This window comes from Heterodontus francisci, unplaced genomic scaffold (assembly GCF_036365525.1).
Source record: "Heterodontus francisci isolate sHetFra1 unplaced genomic scaffold, sHetFra1.hap1 HAP1_SCAFFOLD_89, whole genome shotgun sequence".
Lineage (NCBI taxonomy): Eukaryota > Metazoa > Chordata > Chondrichthyes > Heterodontiformes > Heterodontidae > Heterodontus > Heterodontus francisci.
Genome location: NW_027140677.1, coordinates 6,666,442 through 6,675,641, shown reverse-complemented (window position 1 = coordinate 6,675,641; position 9,200 = coordinate 6,666,442).

The following is a 9,200-nucleotide window of genomic DNA, read 5'->3' as shown; positions in this document are numbered from 1 at the left end:
GACATCCTGGTCCACTCTTCCATTATCCCCACCACCTTCCCACGGCACCTTTCCCTGCAATCGCTTGAGGTGTAATACCTGGCCATTTACCTCCTCTCTCCTCACTATCCCAGGCGCCAAACACTCCTTTCAGGTGAAGCAGCGATTTGCTTGTACTTCCATACCGTATTCGCTGCTCACAACGTGGTTTCCTCGACATTGGAGAGACCAAACGCAGACTGGTTAATCGCTTTGCAGAACACCTCTGCTCAGTCCGAAAGCATGACCCCGAGCTCCTTGCCATTTCAACACTCTCCGCTGCTCTTACGCTCACATTTCTGTCCGGGGATTGCTGCAGTGTTTCAGTGAACATTAATGCAAGCTCGAGAAACAGCATCTCATTTACCGATTGGGCACACTACATCCTAACGGACTGAACATTGAGTTCAGTAATTTCAGAGCATGACGGGTTCCGCTATTTACTTTTCTTATTAGTTATTAGTTATTTTCTCTTTTATATTTGTTGTGTTTATTTAATCTTATTTCATCTTAGTTTGTTCAGTTTGCTTCCTCATTTTTTTCATGTTTCGACTTGTGGCTGTTCAGTTTTCAATCCGTTAACACCCTTTCTGTGCTAATGATGTATATTTCAACACACCATTAACATATTGTTTGCTTTTGCTCCATGACCATCAGGTTGGTTATTCTCTGTGAGCTTGCCCTATCTACACCTTCTCCTTTCTTATCTCTTGCCCCACCTCCGCTTTACTTGGTTAAAACCTTTCAAATTTTTAATATTTGCCAGTTCTGAAGAAGGGTTACTGACCTGAAACTTTAACTCTGTTTGTCTCTCCACAGATGCTGCCAGACCTGCTGAGTATTCCCAGCATTTCTTGTTTTTATTATCTAAGATTTTAGCACAAGAATAAAACCCTTGCAACAGCAGTCAGAGGGTCAGCAGTTCAATAGTATCTGCAATTCCTTCGGGAAAAATGGAACTTCTTGGACTACACCAGTTCTGGGAACAGGACTTCACTAGGGTTCGGGCTCCAGATATGTCTGGTGGGGTAGCCGTGATCAGTCGGGGATGAAGGGTCACAGCTGGTGACCCATGGTTCACATAAGTGTGGCAGGGTCACCTGGGCCCGTAAGGAAACGTGGGTCACTGCCCATCGCTGGAAACCAGGTCCCCAAGTAAGTGATATGGGGTAGCTTCGGTCAGTCATGAACCAGAGGCCATTGTTGGTACGATACCAGCCCTGGGACCAGGAGCAGTCTTGGAGTCCCAGTGCCCAGGTAACTGTGGTAGAGTCGTCGGTTCAAGTCCAGTAGCCCCTGGAAGGTAGGTCAGAGTGGTTGTTGAGTGAGGGTGTGTTTAGCATAGAAGCGGTCTTTGCTGCCGTGTGTCCACCCATGGGTCACAGATTACCCACGGAGGAAGCCTCCCCAGATCCTATCCAGAGGCTGTATTGCTTTACTGGGCAGCCTGAACAAGTAGCGGGGCTCCCACCAACCGCTCGTGCGGTTTAATTGGCTTTAATTGGCTTCTTGACAGCAAGGTCGTCATATTCGCCATTTTATGGGCCCCTCCACCTTCTATCCCATCTCCTGTGGGCCCATTAAATTCCTCACAGGTTTTTAATTAAATATTCATGGTTGGATTTCGAAATATAATCAAAAAACAGGGATTTCAGCTGGAAAGAGAAGTGGATTGAGCAGTTAATAAAACAAGAGTAACTATTTCATGACTAATAGCTTTATGATATATCATCTCCCCACGAAATACTGATGTGGACATCAACACAAATTATGAGGTATTTTATCAACATTGTGGTGAATGGCTGTTTTCTGAACTGGAGAGAAGTATACAGTACTGATCTCCATGGTTCAGCAACAGGACCACTGCTGTTTCTGACATACATTAAACACATAGACTTCGGGATTCAGGCATAAATTTCAAAATGTGCAGAAGTCATGAAGGGTGTAAGTGCAGTGAAGATCGTTACATAATTCAACAGGGCATAGACAGGGGTTGTGGAGTGGGCAGAATCACAGAAATCTTATCTCGCTGAAGGATGTAATTCGGCCCATCGTGCCCGTACTGGCTGTCTGAAATAGCATTCCCAGAAACAATAATATTTCCCAGCGCCTTTAATGTATGACCGCAATTGTTGACAACGCGATCGGTAGGTGGCGCTGTTTTGGCACATGCGCAGATGCAGCATGTGCCACGAAAACGTCATAGCCAGCGACTGTTGCAGCTGCCAGGACCAAAGATGGCGCTATTCAAAAAATCACAGAGATGAAACCTAACAAACACGTGGCAGAATACAATGGCCGGAGTGAGAGAGTGGAGCGGGCCGGGGAGATCAGCGCGGGGGCCGGGGAGATCAGCGCGGGGGCCGGGAAAGGCAGCGCGGGGGCCGGGGAGTTCAGCGCGGGGGCCGGGAAAGGCAGCGCGGGGGCCGTGGAGAGCAGCGCGGGGGCCGGGGAGATCAGCGCGGGGGCCGGGAAAGGCAGCACGGGGGCCGGGGAGATCAGCGCGGGGGCCGGGAAAGGCAGCACGGGGGCCGTGGAGAGCAGCGCGGGGGCCGGGGAGATCAGCGCGGGGGCCGGGAAAGGCAGCACGGGGGCCGGGGAGATCAGCGCGAGGGCCGGGAAAGGCAGCACGGGGGCCGTGGAGAGCAGCGCGGGGGCCGGGGAGAGCAGCGCGGGGGCCGGGGAGAGCAGCGCGGGGAGACCAGCGGTAGCGGTGCCGGGGAGGGGGGGGGGAGAAAGAGGGAGACGGAGGGGGGAGAAAGAGGGAGAGGGAGGGGGGGATAAAGAGGGAGAGGGAGGGGGGGAGAAAGAGGGAGGGGGGGAGGGAGAGGGAGGGTGGGAGAAAGAGGGAGAGGGAGGGGGGAGAAAGAGGGAGAGGGGGAGAGGGAGGGGGGAGGGGGAGAAAGAGGGAGGGGGGGTGAAAGAGGGAGAGGGAGGGGTAAGGAAGGGGGAGGGGGAGAGCTGGGGGGAGAGGGAGGAAGGGGAGAGAGTGGGGGGGGAGCAGCGGAACGGAAGAGGAGTGCAGCAAAAGACTTACTGGCCAGTCCCTGGACCCGGTGACACCAAGGTCTTCGCACGCTCGCTCCCCGCGGCTCTCTACGGCCTCTCGCTTCCGGCCCTCTCCATTCAGCCGTTCCCTCCAGCTGCGGATGCGCAATCCAGTTGCTTTCTCCCCTACCCAGTTGCTTTCTCTAAATCTCCTCAGTACTTCAGGCATTGCAACTGTTTGGTCCCTGCATTTTGCATGCTCCCTCTCCCCACCCCTCCCCGCACTCCCCACCCCTCCCCCTCTTCAAACACCCCTCCCTCTGCCCCCCCCACTATAGTTGAATATCTGAAGTGCAGTTGCAAAGTCGGGGAAATAGCATGCAAAACAAAACCTCAACAATTCTGGGTTTAATTATTGAAAAGTTTTATTAAGTTCATTAAGTATCTGAGGAACTGCTGTGCATGGATACATGAGTGTTGTGTCCAGCATTCCCGTTAGACAGACAGGCCGATTCTCTGCTATGCACAGCTGAAGAGATTGTTCCTGGAGAGCCTTGTGGTGAATAAAAGCTTGGCTCTCTATTCCACTACTGTATTGTCCATGTGAAGAAGGCAAAGTCACAAGAGTCTGAGCTCAATCTATTCTTGGTGAATGTTCCCCAAGTGCATCCCAATGTTCATTCCCAATTCATCCATAAATGCAATGTTCCTTTTCACATCGTGATGAGCTCCGCAGCATGATCCAGTTGCCTTCGTTGCTTGAATGCTGACCGTAAGTCTCGAGGATTGTTTTCTCGACGGCATGTTTTACATGAAAACAAGAAAAGCAAATCAGAGTCAGAGCTTGCCTCCCTCCATCCACTGAAATTACTGTTGCGCACACCTTTTTAAGTTCTGCAGTGAAGGCACCAATTGATAACGTCGCCAATGAAGCACTTATTACCCACCTCAGATGCAGGAATCATCACATCCTTGCGTCCTCTCCCGCACTGCCTCCTTTGCTTGAATGCCGTCCTTAAGTGTCAAGGATTGTTTTCTCAAGGGCACGTTTTACATGAAAGAAAATAAGGAAAGAACATCAGTGTCAGAGCTTCCCTCCCTCCAATGAAATTACTGTTGAGCATGCTTTGTGTTCTGCGGTTAAGGCATGTACTGATAACACCGCCAATGAATCACTTAGTACCCACCTCAGCTGCAGGAGGCAGGATGATGTTACTGCCCCTATCTCGTGATGGTTCAATGCTGCTCTCAGGGAAAACATAAATGATGTGAGGGTGCTGGAAAAGAAGCACATTTCTTTTGGGCTATGAACATAAAGCTGGCCATTTAGCCCAGCAGTTCCCTGCCAGTGGTTATGTTACTCGTGCGTCTTTCCATCCATTCCCATTTAATCCTGCCTACTACTATCACCAGTTGTGTTCACAGCAAGAGCATTCACATTTCTGCTACCACTGGACACGGCATGCTTGTTTCTTTTAGTGCTCAGTCTCTTCTTGCTGAATGTTCCCCAAGTGCTTGACCCCTTTGGACGCCCTCTCTGCTTGACAGGCAGCAACTGGCAATTGCGGAGTCTCACAAGGCTCTGCATGGTTGTTTCAACGTCGGATGGGGTAACAGGTGGCTGTGTGTCCATGAGCACTGCCCTGATGGGTGTAGGAGCAGGTAACTGTGTGCCCATGAGCACTGCCCTGATGGGTGTAGGAGCAGGTAACTGTGTGCCCATGAGCACTGCCCTGATGGGTGTAGGAGCAGGTAACTGTGTGTCCATGTGCACTGCCCTGATGGTTGTAGGAGCAGGTAACTGTGTGTCCATGTGCACTGCCCTGATGGGTGTAGGAGCAGGTGACTGTGTGTCCATGTGCACTGCCCTGATGGGTGTAGGAGCAGGTAACTGTGTGTCCATGTGCACTGCCCTGATGGGTGTAGGAGCAGGTGACTGTGTGTCCATGTGCACTGCCCTGATGGGTGTAGGAGCAGGTAACTGTGTGTCCATGTGCACTGCCCTGATGGGTGTAGGAGCAGGTGACTGTGTGTCCATGTGCACTGCCCTGATGGGTGTAGGAGCAGGTAACTGTGTGTCCATGTGCACTGCCCTGATGGGTGTAGGAGCAGGTGACTGTGTAACTGAGCAGCAAGGAGAGGGTACCGCAGGTAGGGGAAGTGGAGATTTGAACAGGTAGGCATATGTATGGTCCATCAGATCATTAGGCCAGGGGGTGAGACGCTCAGGATCCAGGGTTTGTGACACGTGACTGATGTCCAGCGCGCGGCCACCTCCATCCAAAGGAGCTTCCGGGCAATTGTTGGGCATAGTAAATGGCTCCATCTCATCAGCCAGTCCTTGCTGCCAGCGGAGAATCTGTTGCCGCAGCCAGTCCAGTCTCCTCATGAATGCTGCCGTTCCACTCTGCAGAACGGCCTGTTGCAGCTGGTACAATTGATCTGAAAGCAAGCGGTATTTTTCATTGTGGCTGAGGGGCCTTGGCTGTTCCTCTGTAATCACAATGGCAGCAGCCATGCCTGTCGTCGTTGGTGTCTAAGATGCACGCCAGCGACAATTGGGGGCGAGCCTGTCCAAAGGCAGACCCAGATGCCTCTGCACAACAACAGCACGTTTGCAGGGCAACAAAGTCTGAATGGAGAAGATGCAGCTGCAGGTAGCCTGGCCATCATGTATCTGCAGTGTGTACTGTTTGGCGCCAGAAATCACAGTCACTGTGCCTTCATCCTGCTACCTGCAGTGGCCCAGACAATGGAAATGTTTTCAGAGCAACTCACAACAAGGGCTGGAGAACATGCGGCGGCCCAGACAATGGAAATGTTTTCAGAGCAACTCACAACAGGGACTGGAGAACATGCGGTGGCCCAGACAATGGAAATGTTTTCAGAGCAACTTACAAAGGCAGAGCAACTTACCTTGGAACAATCTCCTGTGTCAAATAAAAATGAAGCAAGTCTCCAAAACGAATGAATAATTCAGATAAGATGCCCGACGAAACCTCCGCTCCTTCCACTTTCAAAAGGTCGCGCCGAAGCTTTGAAGCATGCGCAGAGGCCAAACTGGCGCGTCAGGAGGATGACGAAATAACGCGATGACGTCATCTGCGCATGCGCACAACCTTACCGGCAGGTTGGTCCGCAGCGCATGCGCAGAGATGAATAGACTGTGTGCGCATGCGCGTACCGCGTCCTTTGCGCATGCGCAACTCAGTCCTGGAGAGTCGGACCGCAGCGCATGCGCAAGGGGCATGACACCGTCTGCGCATGTGCGCAACGCGGCGCATCCTGATGACGTTATCCGATGAAGTAGCGTTGTCATGAATTACTTTGTTAATGTATTACAGCCTACCAAGGTGCATTGCATGCGAAAATAAGAGATTGACTCACATAAGAATATTGTAGGTAAGATGGGTGAAGGGGCTAAGTTTTAAGCAGTGTTTTCAAAGGCAGACAGCGAGGTACAGAGTTGTGGAGAGGGTATCACAGAGTTTATGGGCCAGGCAACTGCAGGTACCGCCACCAATGGTGAAGATTATAAAATCGGAGTAGCACAAGAGGACAGTATTAGATGAGCTTGCGGGGTTGTGGGCCGGGGGTGATTACAGAGTTAAGGAGCTGGAGCACTGTAAGAGGCGGGGCTCACAGCGCCAGGATGAACCCCACCTCAGCCTTTAATGCCAAACCCACCCCGCCCCCAAAGCCGTGTGATCCTGCGTTTTCTTTGTATAGATGTCCCGAGCCAGACTCCCTGTCTCTTTAAAAATGAGGGCCTGCCTCGAAGAGCCGCCGGCCCAGCACAGGGCCAGCGGCTCAACAGTAGCAGCATTGTCACTGGCAGCGATGGCCACTGGTGAGATCCCAGCGGCGGCGGTAAGGAGCCCTTAAGCAGATCTTAATATGCCACTTAAAGGCTTCAAATGGATTCTGGGGAGGAAGGAAGTCAACGAGGTGGTGACGAGCCGTTTGCACCCGCCAACTGTCGCAATGCTACAGGCCCCTGCCTCAGATATTGACTCAGGAGTGTCCAAAAAAGCCAGCCCAGGGAGTGCTGATACCATAGAGGAATTTGAAACAAGAAAGACATTTTAAAATCAAGGCATTTGTTAATGACTAGTCATTGTAGGCGAGTGAGCACAGGACAGATAGGTGAAGGGGAGCAGCTGTGAGTTAGTTAAGACGTCAGAAGCAGAGTTTTTTGATGAACTGATGGTTACAGATAGTAGAATGTGGGAGATGCGCAGGAGGGCATTGAATGGTCAAGTCTAGAGGTAACACAGTCATGAATGAGGGATTTCAGCGGAGGAGCTGAGATATGGGCAGAGTGGAGTGATGTTACAGAGGTGGAATAAGCCATTTTAGTGACGGTGTGTATATGTGGTCGGAAGCTCATCTCAGGGTCAAACAGCACATGATCCAAGGCTTCAGTTACGTGGAGAGATTGGAAAAGCTGAGACTTTTCTCTTTCGAGCGGTGCATGTTAGGGGGAGATTTAATATAGAAGGTCAAAATTGTGAAGGTTTTGATGATGTAATTAAAGCAAAACTGCACGCAGTGTCAGAAGGTTCCACTTTGAGAAGACACAGGTTGACGGTATTTGGCAAAGAACCAAAGGGGGAGTGAGGAGAAATTTCTTATACAGTGAGATGTTGGGACCTGCAATTCATTGCCTGGAAACAGGGTGGAAGCAGATTCAATAATACCTTTCAAAAGTGATTGTAATATTTATATGAAAAGAAATAAAATGTAGGCGTCTAGGAAAACAGGAGGGGATTGAAACTAATTAGATAGCTCTTTCAAAGAGACAGCACGGACACTCTATGTCTCTATGACACAAAAGGCCAAATAGTCTCCTTCTGTGATGCATCCATCTCTGATTCCATGAACAAGAGAGAGAGAGAGAGAGAGAGAGAGAGAGAGAGAGAGAGAGACAGAGGTGAAAGAGAGGGAGGAAAATAGAGACAGAGAGAAACAGAAGTTTGCAGCAATTTTCAGGTGCAGGGATTTTGATACGTGATCTGTCTACGCCTATACTGTTGAGGCAAGCAGCATACAAACTCGTGCTGCTTCCTCATTTCAGCCTGCACTCTTAGCAGGGCCGACGATTCAGCGAGCTTCCAACTCTTAAGATACAGCATTTACACCATAGACCAAATCATTCTCTGATTCTATAAGCGAGAGAGAGCATGGCGAGAGAGAGATTTGTGCTGCTTTTGGAACGTCGGTTTGGCAATTTCTGATCTGCCTGTGCCCGTTCCTGTTGAGGCAGGTGACGCACAAACTTCATGCTGCCTCCTCATTTCCATGAATTCTACGCGCCGCCCAGGGTGAGCCGTGCTTCTGTCTGTCTGCACGCTTACCAGTGGCTTAACTGTGTGTGAGGTTGGCTCGTGTTTCAGCCAGGATCCAGCTCTTAAAGGTAGTCAGTCCCTCTTATAGGGAAGCTGCACTGAAACACAGGAGGCTGCTGCTGCCGACTGTGAATGATGCAAATATAGAAAAGGTTCAATGAATACCTGTGCAAATACAGGTCTCTTCGGTTTATGGATGAGGCACTGGAGGCCTTTGTCATGAAAGTTGACAGAAGGAGAGAGGCAATGTTTCTTGGCAGAGGCAGAGGCCCTCAAGCAACGCTCTCCAAAGGGAATGGGAACAGGTGGCGAGGGCCCTCAATGCAAGATGTCTGGTCCAGAGGACCTGGCAGCAGTGCCAGAAGATTAATGAGGTCACACGGGTGGTCAATGTCAGTGATTGTATCTCCACATGGCTTCGCCTACCATAGCACTACCAACGTCTCACACTGCTCAATGTACCACACCCCATCACTCACCCATCAGTAGTCCCTCACACTCAAGACGCACTACTAACATTCATATGTTCCACATTACCATCACAGAGCTTCCACTGTTGCCATCCTCTCACGGACATCTCACTGCCTCCACATACCTCCAGCTATTCAGTTATAGCAGGCACAGCACGCAAACACAGTGCAACAAAAACAAGAAATGCTGGAATCACTCAGCAGGTCTGTCAGAATCTGTGGAAAGAGAAGCAGAGTTAACGTTTCGGGTCACTGACCCGAAACGTTAACTCTGCTTCTCTTTCCACAGATGCTGCCAGACCTGCTGAGTGATTCCAGCATTTCTTGTTTTTGTTTCAGATTTCCAGCATCCGCAGTATTTTGCTTCTATTTTACT